The sequence below is a fragment of the Gopherus flavomarginatus genome, chromosome 9 (genome assembly GCF_025201925.1).
Source record: "Gopherus flavomarginatus isolate rGopFla2 chromosome 9, rGopFla2.mat.asm, whole genome shotgun sequence".
NCBI classification, from domain to species: Eukaryota; Metazoa; Chordata; order Testudines; family Testudinidae; genus Gopherus; species Gopherus flavomarginatus.
In genome coordinates, this window is record NC_066625.1 from 55,342,211 (window position 1) to 55,358,159 (window position 15,949).

At 47.8% G+C, this 15,949-nt stretch overlaps 1 protein-coding gene across 6 annotated transcripts in view; it reads left to right on the top strand.

Moving 5' to 3' along the window:
* LINGO1 (leucine rich repeat and Ig domain containing 1) overlaps nt 1-15,949 on the top strand; it is a 495,185-nt gene that overhangs the window by 54,264 nt on the left and 424,972 nt on the right. For all 6 annotated transcript variants that reach the window (XM_050966998.1, XM_050966999.1, XM_050967000.1 and 3 more), the window contains exon 2: nt 5,619-5,818. The gene's annotated coding sequence lies outside the window, so the exon portion shown is untranslated. The remainder of the gene's footprint in view (nt 1-5,618; nt 5,819-15,949) is intronic.

The following is a 15,949-nucleotide window of genomic DNA, read 5'->3' on the forward strand; positions in this document are numbered from 1 at the left end:
GATCCACAGCATAGGTGAGGGTAGCCTTAATTTGTACCCAGCTGGCCCTGGCTCCTACAGGAACAGCCAACAACCCCTGTCATGCCACCCTGCCAGTGCTGGAATACCCCTGTCATGGGAGCTCTTGTGGGGCAATAGGGTAGGCACTAGGGGAATTCCTCTTGGAAGGAGGGTGTGTAGCGGCATTGTGACCCCTTGGTGCCCACAAAGGGGCTGTATGGCAATGAAGAATTAATCCCAGAGGCTCATGATCACCTAGGCCTGAGCCATCCAGACAGCTTTGCTCTGCTGCAGCTAATGATTCTCTGCAGCATGGGTGTAATAACTTGAACCCTGCCCACACGAGCCCCTCATTCCACCGCAGAGGACAGTGACTTGGCTCAGAGTACTGCAGCTTCTGCCTGGTGGAGATCTAGCTCTTCCAGGGCCATTTGTTCTATTTAACAGCTTAATTTTTGAGTTGAGTTGATGTGTGTAGAGTTGACGCTGGCTCTCCGACTCTTGTATGGCTTTTACGGAGTGCATGCACACCCAGGGCTTACTGCAATTGGTGCTTGTAAAAACAGTGGAAGCAATCATTAATTAGCTTTAACAGCAGGCTAGGGACGGAGGCAGGGATGGAGATAAGGAGTTATGCTTAGAGGAGAGGCTAAGGGAATTGAACTGGGTGTAATTTATGTGCCATGGACCAGATGAGCTGGGAAATCTTGTGGCCCCCCATAAACTTACACAGTGCACGTTTCCAGAGCTGCTTTTCCTTTCTACTTTCTCTTCCAGCCTCTCAGTGTGTCCATGATGCCACCTTAGGCTGTCAAGTCCAGAGGCCAAATGCAGAACTAGTGTGTGTAGCAGATGGGATGTAGGTTATGTGTTGGTAAGTGGTTATGAGACTTAGGGTTTGTCTTCACTAGCAACGTGAAAGCGCTGCCGTGGCGGCACTTTAGCATGGCTGTGTAGTTGTGGCACCAGTGCTGGGAGAGAGCTCTCCCAGCACTATAAAAAAAACCCAAAAAACAAAACCTACCCCCACAAGGGGAGTAGCTTCCAGCACTGGTGCACTGTCTACACTGCCACGTTACAGCGCTGAAATGTGCAGTGCTCAGGGGTGTGCTTTTTCACACCCTTGAGCGAGAAAGTTGCAGCGCTGTAAAGTGCCAGTCTAGACAAGCCCTTAGAATCAGCTCTGAATATGGCCTAAATTTCTTGCCCTGTATAGTTTGCAGTCTAAATAAAGCCCATATTGCAAGGACATGATCTATAACAATAGATACAAAGAGAGATTCTCTGTCTACAGCCTCACTACATTGTAGGTTCCCCTGGCTCTTTGGTTTTTAAGAGTATTTGATAAAATCAAGATCTGTTCCCTACTTGAAATAATCATTGTCTTCTCCCTGTGACATCATAATTGTTTTTATAGCAACCAGTTGTAAGGTGACAAAGGGAAGGTTGTATCTTTGGGTGGGGTTGAGGATGCGGAGAGAGACTGCAGAGGCCAATGACTGGTTAAACACAGGTGCTGATTACATGCAGAGATCCATACCTTAAACCGGATCTTCTCTTCCACCTTTGCCCTGCCTGCATTGAGATCCAGACTAACACGGCTACCCTCTGATGCATTGAGGAAGTGCCTCTTTATTATCTAGTGAAATTAACAGCCAGGCATTAAAACAGCTTAGAAACTGATCCAGAGCACCTTGAGTCCCAGTAATTTAAGAGTTTACTCAGCCCTCACTCAAGTCAGCTGGATTCTCTTCTTCTTGGAACATAATCCTCCTGGCTGCATGTTCATGTTCTTGCATGGAATGGATTCTTATTCTTTGCTTTTCATTTGCCTCTCTGTGCAAGGACCTTGATCAGCAAATATAATCGCAGCAACTGGATCACAGGTCTAGAGATTTGAGAGAATCCTTTGCAAATATTTGCAAGTCTCTGCACTGAACCTTGTGAATATGTTGTGAAACCTAAAGGCTGAACGTAATTGGCTTGGATACCAGACCCGGGACATAAATTGCAAAAGGTTGCTACAAAATACCTACATAAATAGACTTCATTTACAGGTGCTTGGATCAATCTCTTCTTTTCTCTCCTTCCCTCCCCCCCAATAGCATGCAAGCTGGTGGAGATGTTAAACTATGATACACTTGACTGACTCCATTCTAGGATCATATCCTTCCCATTAAAAGGTGACCACAGCTAAACACCATTCACGTGGCAAGGTCTAAGCAGTGCCATTTGTCGTAACTGCCCTATGTCTGAGAAGGAGATTGTATTTTTCTAAGGGCAAGCTATTTATTATTAATTTGTTAAACATCGACTGCTCAGAGCCATTCAAAACCCGAGAAAAGAGATGGTCCCAGCCTCAGGGCGCTTGCTGCCTAAATAGATCTATTACATGAATCTGCTGCTAAACAGTGGTATGTGCTAGGGTGAAAGTGACTAAAGGAGGAGTTTGCATACTTTGCCATGCACTAGAAAACAGTCGAGCTGCCTTTTCTGTAAGAAGCTGTGGCTATCCCCCAAAAGGGGTAAGTAACTCTCCAGGGCTGGAGGGTCAGCAGGTCCCACCTCATCCTTCCCAGCCTGCATCTCCTTTTACACCAGGAGGGAGGAGCTGGAGGGAGATTGTGAGATCTGTGGTGTTTTTTAGTAGCTCTTTTTTAAGACTCCCCGTAAGTTTAGTCTTGAGTAGGCGACAGAACACTGGTGTGTTCCTCTAGGCAGAATTCCTCTCATTGGCAGAGAGAGGGTCTATTCTATATAGCTGTGCTGCAGGTCTCTGCTCTCATTTCCATGTGTGTGTGACGCACACGCCCACACACACATGCACACTGTGCCTCTGCAAAGCTCCTCACTGGACGGGAGCTTCATCAGCTTCCAGCCAGACCAGTTTGGTGACTTGGCTTAACCAAGGGGCAGCGGACAAACACTGCAGCTGGAGGCAGCACATAACTGGAAAAACTGTACCCTAGACAACACCACTCATGTGGGTTTTGCATCTTCCTGAACAGAGGGATGGAGATGGCTGGCTGCTTGCGTTTGCCCCTACTTAGGAACCTGCAGCAGATTGGCTCTGTCCTCCCCTTACTCTTAAAAGACGGATAGTTGCAGGCTGATATCTTCTGGATCTCCTGGCCCTCAGTTCTTGGTGTGTTAGCTAAAGGTCCACAAGCAAGCAACCCCCTCTGATGACTATATTACTTTGGAACTGAGATCTTTCCCCTTCTCAATATCTTCCCAGCCCTGACTGCCTCTGCAGCCAATTCAGACGGCTTCAAAGAAATTAGGCCTTATTATGGGGGGACGTTCCCCTTCTCAGGCAGGCAATAACCCTCTGACTCTTCTTTTAAGCATTATCCCTCTGTTTTGCTTTGTTTCCCTACTAATTTTACACTTTGTCTCTATTAAACAATGTTCTTAATTTGCAAATTGGGTCACTCGAGGTCCAAGGCCATCTGAATGTTGTTACGTTGGGCCCTATTATTTGTTGAACTTTCAGTGCTGAGCTTTATTGGTGGAATGCGAGACCTCTGGCGCCTGGTGTTGTACATGAGCAAGGCCCCCACACTGACCCCTTGGTAACTGAGCTAGAGACGCCCATTTTCATCTCCTTGCTCCTTGTTGGGGTTTAGCTAGCTTCTGGCTAATGCACTGTCTTAGTCCTGGCTCTTTAGCGCCTGGGCTGCTAGTCTTTACATCTATTCAATGCTGCCTGCATTGATAATTTTTTTTTTAATGAAGTGAATGCTCTACCGGGTGTGATTAGCACACTAATATTTTGAACATTAATTGGTCTGTGTAGACCCTGCTGATGTGCTTTAATTTAGTGCTGTTTCAAACAGTACTATGTTAAAACATACTAGAGAACCTTTAGTGCACACCAGCAGGGTCTACACTGACCAATTCCTGTGCAACACATTAGTGCGCTTAAGAAATAACCCTCTCCCACCACCCACATCCAGTAAAGCGCATTACTCCTCTGCCTAGACAAGCCCTTGGTCTTGGCCTTTTTCTTGGTGCAGCTAGCAAGGGCTCTGTTTGTGATGATTTCTCTGGAGTCCTTAGTGAGGAAGGAGATGGGACTTGGTTGTAACAAATCTAAAGAGGATTCAGTATTGCTAGCTTCAAGCATTCAAAAATCACGAACTGAACCCCTCCAAAATTATAAGATTGGCTTAAAAATTATGAAAAAATCTGGCTGCTTATTCTCTTGCTTTCTGTTTTCTGAGCCTTTAGGGTGCACTTGGTTCACATTCTCAGGCTTTTCTGCTCCAATGTGAGGGGCTAGAAACTTGAATTTTTAAATAAAAGGTGAGAGTTTCTTGTAGTAACATGATTCTTGGATCTGGGGCTTTAAGAAAAACAAATACAATTAAAGGGGTCAACACTGGGGATTCCTTCTTGAGGGTACTGGACATGGGCAGACACAGTGCTTCTCTCTGGCTCTGCAGCTGCCGGACCAACTAAACAAAACTTGGGCTGCCTAATGTCACCAGCCACATTCTCTGTAAACCATGACATGGATGAAACAGTTGTGGAAGGAGCTCCTGGCTACACTGCAGTTTCTGTGATGCAACCACCCGTCCACAAGGAACTGGGCTGTGACCTCCAGTTTATTGCAGATAGGCCATCAAACAGCCATTGTACAATGTCCTTATATCTTCCCTGCCTGTCAGAGCCTGTCAATAGTATCTCTGAAGAAGGAGGTAGTTAATCTCCCTAGCTAGAAGCTGGACTGTGTTTGTTTTAAATGACTGGACCATTAAACCTGAAGAGGTACCCCAGGCTGCCTTCCCCAGAGCATGGCTGTCAGTGTTAATGGGTTACAATGTTAGTGTCCCTCATAAATCCATCTTGGCTGCTCCCAGAGCCAGTTCTAGGGGCGGGTGAGCAGGACAGTCGCTTTGGGTGCAACTTGCCAACTTCCTGGGGATGTTGTACTGCTGAGCCACTTGGAGATATATATATGTAAAATATGTGCTCTGCTCTAATTGGCTGACTGGAGGCTTTTTCCCTCCTCAGCCACTAAACAATGTCTACGGAGAATCTAGCTCAGGTTAAGTGACTGTCTCATCTGCAGGAGCTTCCATCTTGAATCTCCTCACAGCCCTGCCCCTTCGCAGGCAGACTTTGTATACTGGGAGGTGAAGTACACAAAAACTGGTCTCCTGACTTAACAGGCCAGTTCGTATGTGGGTGTTGGGTGGACTTCTGTGCGTGTACAAGTGATGGTATGTGAATGTGGGTTTGTAGTGCATCTACAAAGGGTGCTGGCTGTCCTGTGCCAGGAAAGGGTTGATCACCCAGGGCACCAATAATACTAGGGACAGCTAAATGCTGTATATCGGCCTGTGGCAGCTTACAGACGGGGAGGAGCTGAGATGCCTGCCAGTTTGCCTAGGGAAGCAGTCCTGCTGGAGCTGGCCGTGTGTGTGTGTGTGTGTGTGTGTGTGAGAGAGAGAGAGAGAGTGAGAGTCAGTGGTTCTGACCTCCCTCTGCCTTAACTGAGCTGGGGAGATGATCACATTTGTCCAGCATGAGCAATGAGGAAGTCCCCATGACCATTAGTCCATGTTGCTCAGATTGTACTGCTAAATTTTGTGTTTCCTTTCTCACTTCAGCCTGCTGCGCCTGAGGGCCATGAGCTGTTCTCAACATCTGGAGAGCCAAAGGAGCAGCCCCTCATCCTCAGGACCTCAACACTTGTAGAGGACCCTGCTGTGCCAAGAAGAGCCTTGATAAAAGGAGCCCACCACCAGGAAAAGGCCAAAGGCTGCAGCCTCCTCTAGCCCTGCCCAGGGTTTCTTGGGTCTCTCTCAAGGTAAGACCCATATTCATTCTCTTTCCTTGGCAAACAGGCCTCCCTGTTGTTCCCCATCTGAGAGCCTCTTGGTTGCCTTGTGTCATGTCACATCCCTCACCTCATCTAGGTGGGAGTTTGAGTCCTTGCACTTCAGTGACAGGTGGTGGCAAGGTTTGGCGTGTGTGTCTGCAGCTCTGTGATGTGTTGGCCTGTGCCTGCACCATCCAGGACTTGCAGGGGATCATAGGCCACGTCTACACTACAGCATAAAATCGAAATTATTAAAACCGGTTTTATAAAATCGATTTTACGCATCCACACTAGGGCACATTAATTCGGTGGTGTGCGTCCATGGTCCTAGGCTACCATCGATTTCCGGAGCGGTGCACTCTGGGTAGCTCAGTAAAAGAATGAGACCAATAACTTCGATTTCCGTCCACACTAACCCTAAATCGATATAGTAATATCGATTTTAGGGTTACTCCTCTCGTTGGGGAGGAGTATAGAAATCGATTTTAAGAGCCCTTAAAATCGATTTTAAGTGCCTTGCAGTGTGGACGGTTACAGGGTTAAATCGATTTAACGCTGTTTAAATCGATTTAACGCTGTAGTGTGGACCAGGCCATAGAGGGGAGTAGGAAGTATGTAGATGGGTGAAATCTTCTGCGAACAATGCAGGAATTCCCTCTCTGCTTTGCTTTTTGAAGGGATAGAATCAGAGCAGAAAGGCCTCCATTTTAACCCATCTTTTCTGTCTGCAAAGTCCAAGCCAGTGCTTATATTTGTGCGCCTTTTAGAGTATCCTTTGGTCATAAAATGATGCAAAATCATGGTGAGTGGGCAGGGAACAGCCTGGCTTTGAGCAAGCCCGCAGTAACAGACCAGTGTGATAAGCCCAACCCTCATGTACAGCCCTACAGTAACAAACCAGAATGCTCAAGTACGCTCCTCTGAGCAACCTGAGGAGGAGGATTTTCTATTCTGGGAGCACCAAGAGGCCCAACCCAGATTGTGCTAGGTGCTGTACATACACCTAGTAAGAGAGAGCCCCTGCCCTCTAGACAAGACAGACGAAAGGTGAGTGGGGAAACGGGCACAGGGAAAAGTGAAGTGCTCAAATCTGAAGTTTGTTACTATAGCACCCTAGCCATGGGCCATTGCAGGGAATACAATAAATAAATAAAAGATGAAAAATGACACAACTTCAGAGAACAGATACAAATTAAAACCACAGGATTAGCCCTTTCCTAAAATTAGTGACACCTTTCAAATCCCCATGGGAAGGTGAAGTAACTTGCTTGTGATCAGGCAGCGGAGGAGTGGCAAATGCAGGAATGCAACACAGACCTTCCGAGTCCTGCACTAGTGCCCTGTCTGCTAGACTACACTGCTTCCCAATAAGAAATGGAGTTCAGCAGCCTTATGATGATGAACCAGTGCACCCAGTCCAGCCCCCATGAACAACTTGACAATACAGGTCCCCTGCCCCAGCTTCCTTCAGGTGGCCATGGTGGTACAGAAAGGGTTAACAATAAGCGGCAGCTGGGTTAGGACAGAATGAAGCGGAAGCCACTTGGACTCAAATGTTCCTGCATCCCTCTTTGTGCATGTAGTGGTGCTTCCACCACAGCAATCTCCCTCCTCATTAGACCCTAATGAGGCTGGGCTGGGGCTGGGGGGAACGGAATTGTTGTGATTGGTTCAGCTCCACTGAGGTGCTTTCTATATAATTTTCTGCAATTTGTCTCAATAAAGCTCTTGAGAGTTCCCAGAATGGGCCCAGCTTTCTCTCCCCCAGCAGAGGCCTGGAGGGCATAGGAAGAAGCTTTCAGCTGGAGGCGGGCTGGGGGTGCAGTGCAGCTGGAATAGATGGAGAGCATTACCCTGGCATTGTTTGGAGATTAGTAGTGTTGTTCTCCTAGCAAAGGGACACATGCCCCATCATTAAAGCACAGGGTGCTCCCATGTGCTCCTTCTCTGTCTAACCATTTCTCTTCCCTCTCACTTGCTTTCAATTCCTCCCGTCAGCCCTCTGCACTGGGTAGATTTTAGAGGGGCTGCTTGCATGCACTTTTGGGGTGCTAATGCCTTGTCTTCATGAGGAAAAAGGGGTGTTCTTAACTCAAGGCAAAATCCAGGCAGTTAACAATACTTAGCAGTTTGAGATTCAAAGATTCATAGATTGTAGGGCTGGAGGGGACCTTGAGAGGTCATCAAGTCCAGTCCCCTGCAGTCATGGCAGGACCAAATACTGGATAAAGACTGTTTTCCTGCCATAGATGGTTGTTAGCCTATAGGCAATCTAGTCTTCTAACTCGACTTGGTAACTTGTGTGCAAACTGCTGTCTTCACTAGGATTTTACCTAGAGTTAAGAACACCCTCTTTTTTTTTTCTCCCTAGTGCCCATCCATCACAGTGCAGCCAGGGTGCCCAGTGCATGTATAGCTCAGCCCAGCTGCTTGTTCTGAGGGATGGCAGAGCAGATTCACCTAGCCACCCCTTGGGCAGCCCAGCAGTTACTGTATGCTGCTGAGCTGCCTTGGTTTGATGCTGGGCCGTGTGTGCTCATGCAGGGTGTACTGTAGGGGGGCGCATGAAGGGGAGCTTCTCTGGGTCTGGTGTTGTGGGGAGCCTGAAGCTGCTACCTTCTAACTGAGAGTGTGATTCTCCACGGCTGAGCCCCTTGTGTCATCGCTTGCAACAGTACAAAGCAGCAGAGAGTTCCCCAGACAGGCTGCGCAGAAGCTCCTCCCAGGAGGAAGTGATGACACCAGCTGCAAGGCAGTGGAGAAATAGGCCCCGAGAGGCTGACTGGGAGGAAAGCTTTCAACAGCGGTGTATGTGTGTGTGTATGACCCGTGGATGGTTAGGAACATAGGGATTACTAGGCTGGATCGCTCCCTTGATCCACCTCATGCAGCATCCTGTCTCCAGCAGTGGCCAGCACCACATGTTTCAGCAGGGTTTTGTGCACCTTCCTCTGCTGGCAGATGTGGGATGGTCTACCCCCAGGAAGGTCTCGCCTAATCCTTTGTAGTTAGGGACTGGATTAAACTGTGAAGCAGGATGTATTATTTATATTCCTTCCAAAAACTCTGGTCACATTAACAATCCTAAATCTGGATAGTCTCGTTATCCACTTCTGTGTCCAGTCCCTCTCTGAGGGATTATTACTGTCCACACACATCTTACAGAGACAGTATCTGAATATATCTCTGTGTGGAAGCTGCAAAATCACCTTTGATTTCTGTGTTAAGGCAGATGACTGACTGATTTACAGCTCCAGATCTGTCATGCATAGAGAAGGGATTTGGGAAAAGTGCTTCATGAGCTTGTGCAGTGGGACAGTGAGGGCCATGGAATAAACATGGGATAAAATCCTTGCAAAGTATACAGCTTATCCCCTGCTGCTAGCCAATACATATCTACTCGGCATAGTATTACTGGAAACGTTGGGAAGAGAAATTAACTGAATGTAGTACTATACATCTCTCCACAGTTCTGTTTACCCAGGTCCAATATCTCATGACCCCTTGGATTAGCTGAAATAAATTTTGTCTTAAGTAGATAAGAAAACTGCCAGGATCAGGACATATGGGTGTCTAACCATAGCAACAGGGAGGGAGGTTTTCTTACAAGCCAGTACTGGAATGTCCTAAAGGAGAAGGACAAGACATAGGATTGTTCAACCCTGGTACAAAGCTAGAAGGTGCCTTTGTGCCCCTTCATCTGTGGAATGCATGTGTTCAGCGCAAAGAGATAAGGGGTGCATCACAGAACCAGGAAAACAAGGGAGAAAGCTCACAGGTTAAATCTAGTTTCAGATGAGGCACATGGTACCTTTTCACATGTAAACAGGACGGGTGTAAGAAGGATGTGGGATCAGGATTATTATTTATTGTACGAATTGCAGTGCTGGCTAGGCTTTGACTGAGGGCATTGTGCTAGGTGCTGTGCCAGCACATAGTGAGAGACTATCCTTACCTCAGAATAGATAAGCTGGGAAGCAGAGGCAGGGAGAGGTGGAATGACTTGCCCACAGTCACTCAACAACAGGATTCAGGGGGCCTGGGGCAAAGTGAGGGAGCTGTGGCATTTGTACTCATCTGGCAGCGGTCCTGGTCTTTGGCAGCATTTCAGCATCGGGGGGGGGGGGGGCTTCAGTCGCTCTGCGTCTTCGGCAGCACTGAAGGGCCCCCCGCTGCTGAAATGCCGCCAAAGACCCGGACCGCCGCTGGGCCAGGGCTCGTGGGGCCCCTGTGGTTCCTGGGGCAAATTGCCCCACTTGCCCCCACTCCCATTTGGCCTTGCTTAACCGGTCAGAGGCAGAGCCACCCACGTGTGTGAGTTTTGGGAAGAACAAGGTCTCGGCTCTGCCACTGCTAGATGGCCCACCAAGAATCGCCATCAGCTGTTCTGGCCTGGGCTGATACAGGAGGAAGGACTCTGTTCCTCCAGCCCAGCCCCTCCTGGCCGTCAGGTGGATGGTGAGAGCAGTTCAGTGCAAAGTCTGGGAGCTCGCCTCGTCTATGAACGTGCCCAGAAACCCTGGCTGGGAGTGGGGAGATCAGGGATCCTCCAGGCCTGTCCTGTCTGAGGGGGATTGGCAGCTGGAGTGAGTAGGGGTGAGCTGACTGCCCATCTGAACCTGGAGTTTCCCAGGATTGTTTATCGGCAGACAGCCAGGGAATCACAGCTTCTCCAGGTCTGGCCTTTGCCAGCAGTCCTCTTCTACCTCTTCCCCTTTCTCTGTGATGAGGCTGGTTTTTTAAGAGTTATTTGACTCTTCTGCATTGCACCTTCCAGCCAAATGGCTTTTAAATTAAACCCTTTGCTAACTCGTTAAGCCCTTGTCCAGGTCACTTCCTGTGTGTGTGATTTATAGACCTGCTTTTAACATTTATTAACTGCTAAATCACTGTGGCTGGTCAATTGGAATCCTTCCCATTAGCTGCCCTGAGTGGCAACCGGATGCCGGCCTTCTCCTGGAGTCTAGGGAAGGCTAAGGTGGGTTCTTTTTCAGTAGATGTCTGTCCATCTGCACTCATTCAGTCGCATGTTGCTCAGAGATGGACTGGAGCAGGGGAGGAAAAGAGGGGGAGGTGGAAAGCGGGTGGGGTGCTGTCATAAACAGATAGTTAAGGGTTAATGTCTCTTTTACCTGTAAAGTGTTAAGAAGCTCAGTAAACCTGGCTGACACCTGACCAGAGGACCAATAGGGGGACAAGATACTTTCAAATCTTGGTGGAGGGAAGTCTTTTGTTTGTGCTCTTTGTGTTGTTGTTTGCTCTCGGGACTGAGAGGACAGGACATCACTCCAGGCTCTCCAAATCTTTCTGAACCAGTCTCTCATGTTTCAAACTTGTAATTAGCCAGGCAAGGCGTGTTAGTCTTATATTTGTTTTCTCAACTTGTAAATGTTTCTTTTTGCTGGAAGGATTTTACCTCTGTTTGCTGTAACTTTGAACCTAAGGCTAGGGGGGGTCCCTCTGGTCTATAGGAATCTGATTACCCTGTAAAGTATTTTCCATCCTGATTTTACAAAGATAATTTTTACCTTTTCTTTCTTTAATTAAAAGCTTTCTTTTTAAGAACCTGATTGATTTTTCCTTGTTTTAAGATCCAAGGGGATTGGATCTGGACTCACCAGGGATTGGTGGGGGGAAAAGGAGGGGGGATAGTTAATTTCTCCTTGTTTTAAGATGCAAGGGGTTTGGATCTGTGTTCACCAGGGAATTGGTGAAGTCCCCCAAGGCAACCCAGGGAGGGGAAAGTTTTGGGGGGACAGAAAGTGCCCCAGACACTGAAATTCTGGGTGGTGGCAGTGTTACCAGATCTAAGCTAGTAATTAAGCTTGGAAGGGTCCATGCAGGTCCCCCACATCTGTACCCTAAAGTTCAGAGTGGGGAAAAAACCTTGACGGGCAGAGAAGGCTTCTGATAAAAGATGGAGAATAGAAAAATGAAAAGTTTTAATGAGGGGAAGATCAGACAAAGGAACTGGAGAGAAACAGCAAGGAAAGAGGACCCTAAATAACACCTGGGGAGGTGACTTATCACACACCTTCAAAACATTCTTCTAGGGTCCTATGCCCTATAATGCAGGTCAGGAATTGTGCCTTCATAAGGGACTACAAGTGAGGGTCAGAACCCCAGAGTTTGGGACTGGATCAAAATGTCCCCAAAAGGGGTGTCTCCATCAGGGGATTTTGGTGTGAGCCCAGCTCCATAAGTCCAGGAGTCAGGATGAGACTTTCCAGAGCCTGAGAGCACAGCAGAGTTCAACTCTATCCGACTGTCTGTGACCTTGAGCCTCTCTCCATCCATACAGTGAGGAGACTAGCGCTGCCCTACGTCCCCGGGGTACGAGAGGGTAAATACACTAGAGATTATGAGCTGCTCTGAGGCTGCAGGAATGGGGACCAGATAAATACCTTAGATAAATGGATGGTAGTTTGGACAAGCGGCGAAGACTTCAGATTGCTGAGGGATGAGGGAGAAATCCTAATTAGAGGTAAAAAACTGGTATGTGAGATCCCAGCATTAGGAGCAACTTTGATTTATTTCTGGGTTTGTCCTTTTCTTGTGTGTGCACTTGGTGCTTTCATTCGATAGGACTCGGCTGTGGTTTTTGCTGCACAATCAGGAGTAATGAGCACTCCCAGAAAATAAATTGCATCTTAAGCACAGTCTCGCAGTGCAAAATAAACTGTTCCCTAGTGTTGGAGCTGCCTCCTCATCAGTGATCTCTGTCTTCCCTGAACTCGCCAATCCTATCCCATCCTGGCTGGGGTGAGTGTCTGATGGGAGGTGGGCCATGTGGAATGTTGAGTGTTGAGTTCAAGGGCATTGATGAGAAATGCATTCTCAAACGAAGGCTGAAATAGTCCAGCTCCTCAATGCAGAGCCGTGGGAGTCACCTCGCCAGCTGTTGTGCCATTTTCGAGACCTATCCATGCTGCCTCTTTGTAATTGGCTTAATGATTCTAACTCACTTAAAATCAGGCAGCTGGGTTCATACCTCAGCATGGGGTTTTGCAAAGCTTGTTCCAGACCGTGTCTGAATCATGCTATGATCTACAACCTCAGACACAGCTCTGATTTAAAGTGACTCACTGTCCCTCTGTAACCCACCTTGGAGCTGTAACTGGGCCATCATTGAGACTTCAACCTGCGACTTTTGATAGTGGAGCTAAAAGACTGGTTGGACTACTGTAGCAAGCTCTCAAACCTCTGGTATGAACTACCAGTAGAGGGCAGCAAATTCTCCTTGCTCTCCTAGGATTGGTGTGGGATCCTGTCCATTAGGTTAGCCTAACTGAGCTAATTTAAACACACTTGGAAATGCCCCTCCACACCTATATAGACACAGCTTGGCATATTTACAATGGTGTCAGCTGATTGCGTTGTTACTTAGGTGAATGTTAAGAGACTGAGCTAAGAGGATTTGGGGGCCCTCCCTGGAGTCTAGGCAGAGTCCTAGTGGATCTGAAATCCATACTCCTCCAGTTCCTCAGGGTGTAGTGTGAATCTGATGCCCTTGGCTCTGGAAGTGATCTTGGTAACACAGTAGTTGTCACAACCGCTTTTACGTTCCCCAGTGGGGATGAGGTTTTAAATCGGCAACCCAGCCTGGACGTGCTAGACCCCGGCAGTGCCCATAGGGACTACAACCCTCGGATTAAACGGTGGCTGTCACTGTTGTCATACACACAACTAAAAGAGAATTTATCTAGCAGCAAAGCCAGTATCTTAAAGCCACTGGTTCTGATGTACCTGTGATTTGCTGAGATCCCGCATCTCCTTTATCACTTTCCCGTCTGTCTCTCTCGCTGAAATCCCAAATCAAAGACTAGAAACTTGCTTGCAAAGGGTTTTGTTGTTTTTTTTAATGTTTCATAGGTTGATGATAAATCTGTATGCAAACACTAGCATGCACAGGATTGCAGCTAGAAAGCCAACTAGCACACACAGACCTCAGCTGGAGCATGTATGGAGCATTGCCTTACCAAACACAGTGTAGTGATCTGGCCAGTATGAAATGGTGCAATATAGTGTGAAACTAGATACCCCTTAAACTATAGGGAAAGGTGATGCACTTACTGGCTGTAAAGGAGTCTGCAGTTGACAGCAGCTCCAGCCTTTCCCAGAAGGGAATGGTACAGCAGTGCTAGGCACGAGGGGATTCCGAGCTCTGGCAGCCCCCAGCTTCTTGTTGTAGGAGGAGGCAGTCTAGCCAAGTGGATAGAGCACTGGACTGGGGCTGCATCCCCAGCCTCTCCGAGCAGGAGGTGCTGTAGGAGAGAGTGATACATCAGGAAGGAAATCTCAGCTGACCCTGGCTGTATATTGGGGCTATGTTGAGCTTGGATGTTTTGTAGCTAGTGTCAAAGAACTGTTAAACTGTGAATAATGTGACAGCTTTTTTTGGCAGGAGTTCAAAGTGTTGAGGGGGGAAGATGTGTGGATGGGTGGGGGTAAATTAAAAAATAACCTGAAAAAACTCCAGCAGAATATATTACTCAATTCTCCCCAGACATTTTTAAGTTGGGGTTAAAAAGAAAACAACTTCCCAATTAAAGAATTTTTATTTGTAACATGCCTTGGGGGGACTTTCTAAATCAAGAGACTCTTCTGAATAATAAAAGTTTTTTCTATTCAGGAGAATGGAGGGACTGAGGCAACAAGTGGAAGAGGAGCTTGGAAAGAGAAGAGGAGGAGGAGAGCTGGGCTGTTGTGATGGAGGGGAGACTGTGATATTCTATTCGTCGGAGCGCTTCTCTTCCCTGCTTTGAGAAATTTCTCATTTGACAGCCTCAGCCTGTCTTTGTTCTCTTGGCTGGTGCAGTGTGCGTGTCTGGGGCGGGATTTCATCGCCAGGGTTGCATTCACTGTGGAGATATTTTACATCTAGCAAATGAAACTGGTAAATGCTGATCCTGGGAGAGGGGGAGTGGAGCCGGGCTGATGGCTCAGCTGATATTTTAGCTCCTACTAGCTGTCTGAGGTGACTCCCAGAATATCTCCCTCCAGATCAAAGTGGATCTGGGCAGTTAGATTATAGAGGACAAAGTCTTTCTTCCCCCTGACTCTCACCGCTGCAGGCGCTTGCTGAAATGCATGGCCTGGCTGACAAAGTGCTTGGATGACCAAGATCCTAGCAATGCTGTTTATAATCAGGCTCAAGCAAATGCAGATCCGTGCAGTCAAGGGCCACTGGTTCACTGATGTTGATACTCAACAGAAGGAAGAATGGGTGTTGTAAGCAGGGTTTTCTGTAGCATGCATCTGGCAGTAGTGTTCAGCCTCATTCACTTGAAGCCAGTAGACATACTAGAGGCTTGAACCTGTGCAATTCTGAGTGCCTCTTGCATTGTTCTGTTCAGCCTCTGAACCCTCCCTGCATCACAGCTTGGCCCCAAGAGCTGCAGTCACTTCAGTTCAGGGCATTCAGGACAGACTTCAGAGTTCCAAGGAGAATACAGCCTGCTTGGAAGATGCCTGTTGCTTACTTTCTGTACAAGGCTAGTTTACCAATGGGTAAACCGAGCTACTGAGAGGCTTATGTAACTTGTCTAGGGGGTTAAGATGAGATGCTATAAATGTGTTCTAATTCTGGTTCTCTCTTTTGGGAATGGGGACAGTGCACTTGCCCTCTCTGAGCCTCAGTTTCCCCATTGGTAAAAAGGGAGTGTAACAGGGGAGTTAGGGCCCTTCTGTTGACCCACCCTGTTAGTAGGAGTTCAACTACATGTAAAATCTGGACCACCTAGTGCTCAGCCCTATGCTTGATACACCAGCACAGGTGGCCGGTGGCTTTTCACACACCCCTTGCAACTGGACATGCATTTTGTCTGACAGGAAGTTCCACTTCCTCCAAAAATGTCTCCATCTTGAAGGATTCGTAAACTCCAAACCAGCACGTTGTCCCTGAAGACACTGCTGTGACGGCTGCTTGGCCTGCTCCCTGCAGCCACAGGGCTTTGGTCTGTGCCACTGGGAGCTGGGAGAGAGGCCTCCCAGCTGGTTGTGCTGTGCTGAGCCCTCTTGTAAGAGCTATGGACACACCCAAGCTCTCCAGCTGAGGTTTTTCCTCTCAGCCTGCCTCTCAGCCTGCACTGAATTCTGGGATATAGAGCGGGTCAGCAT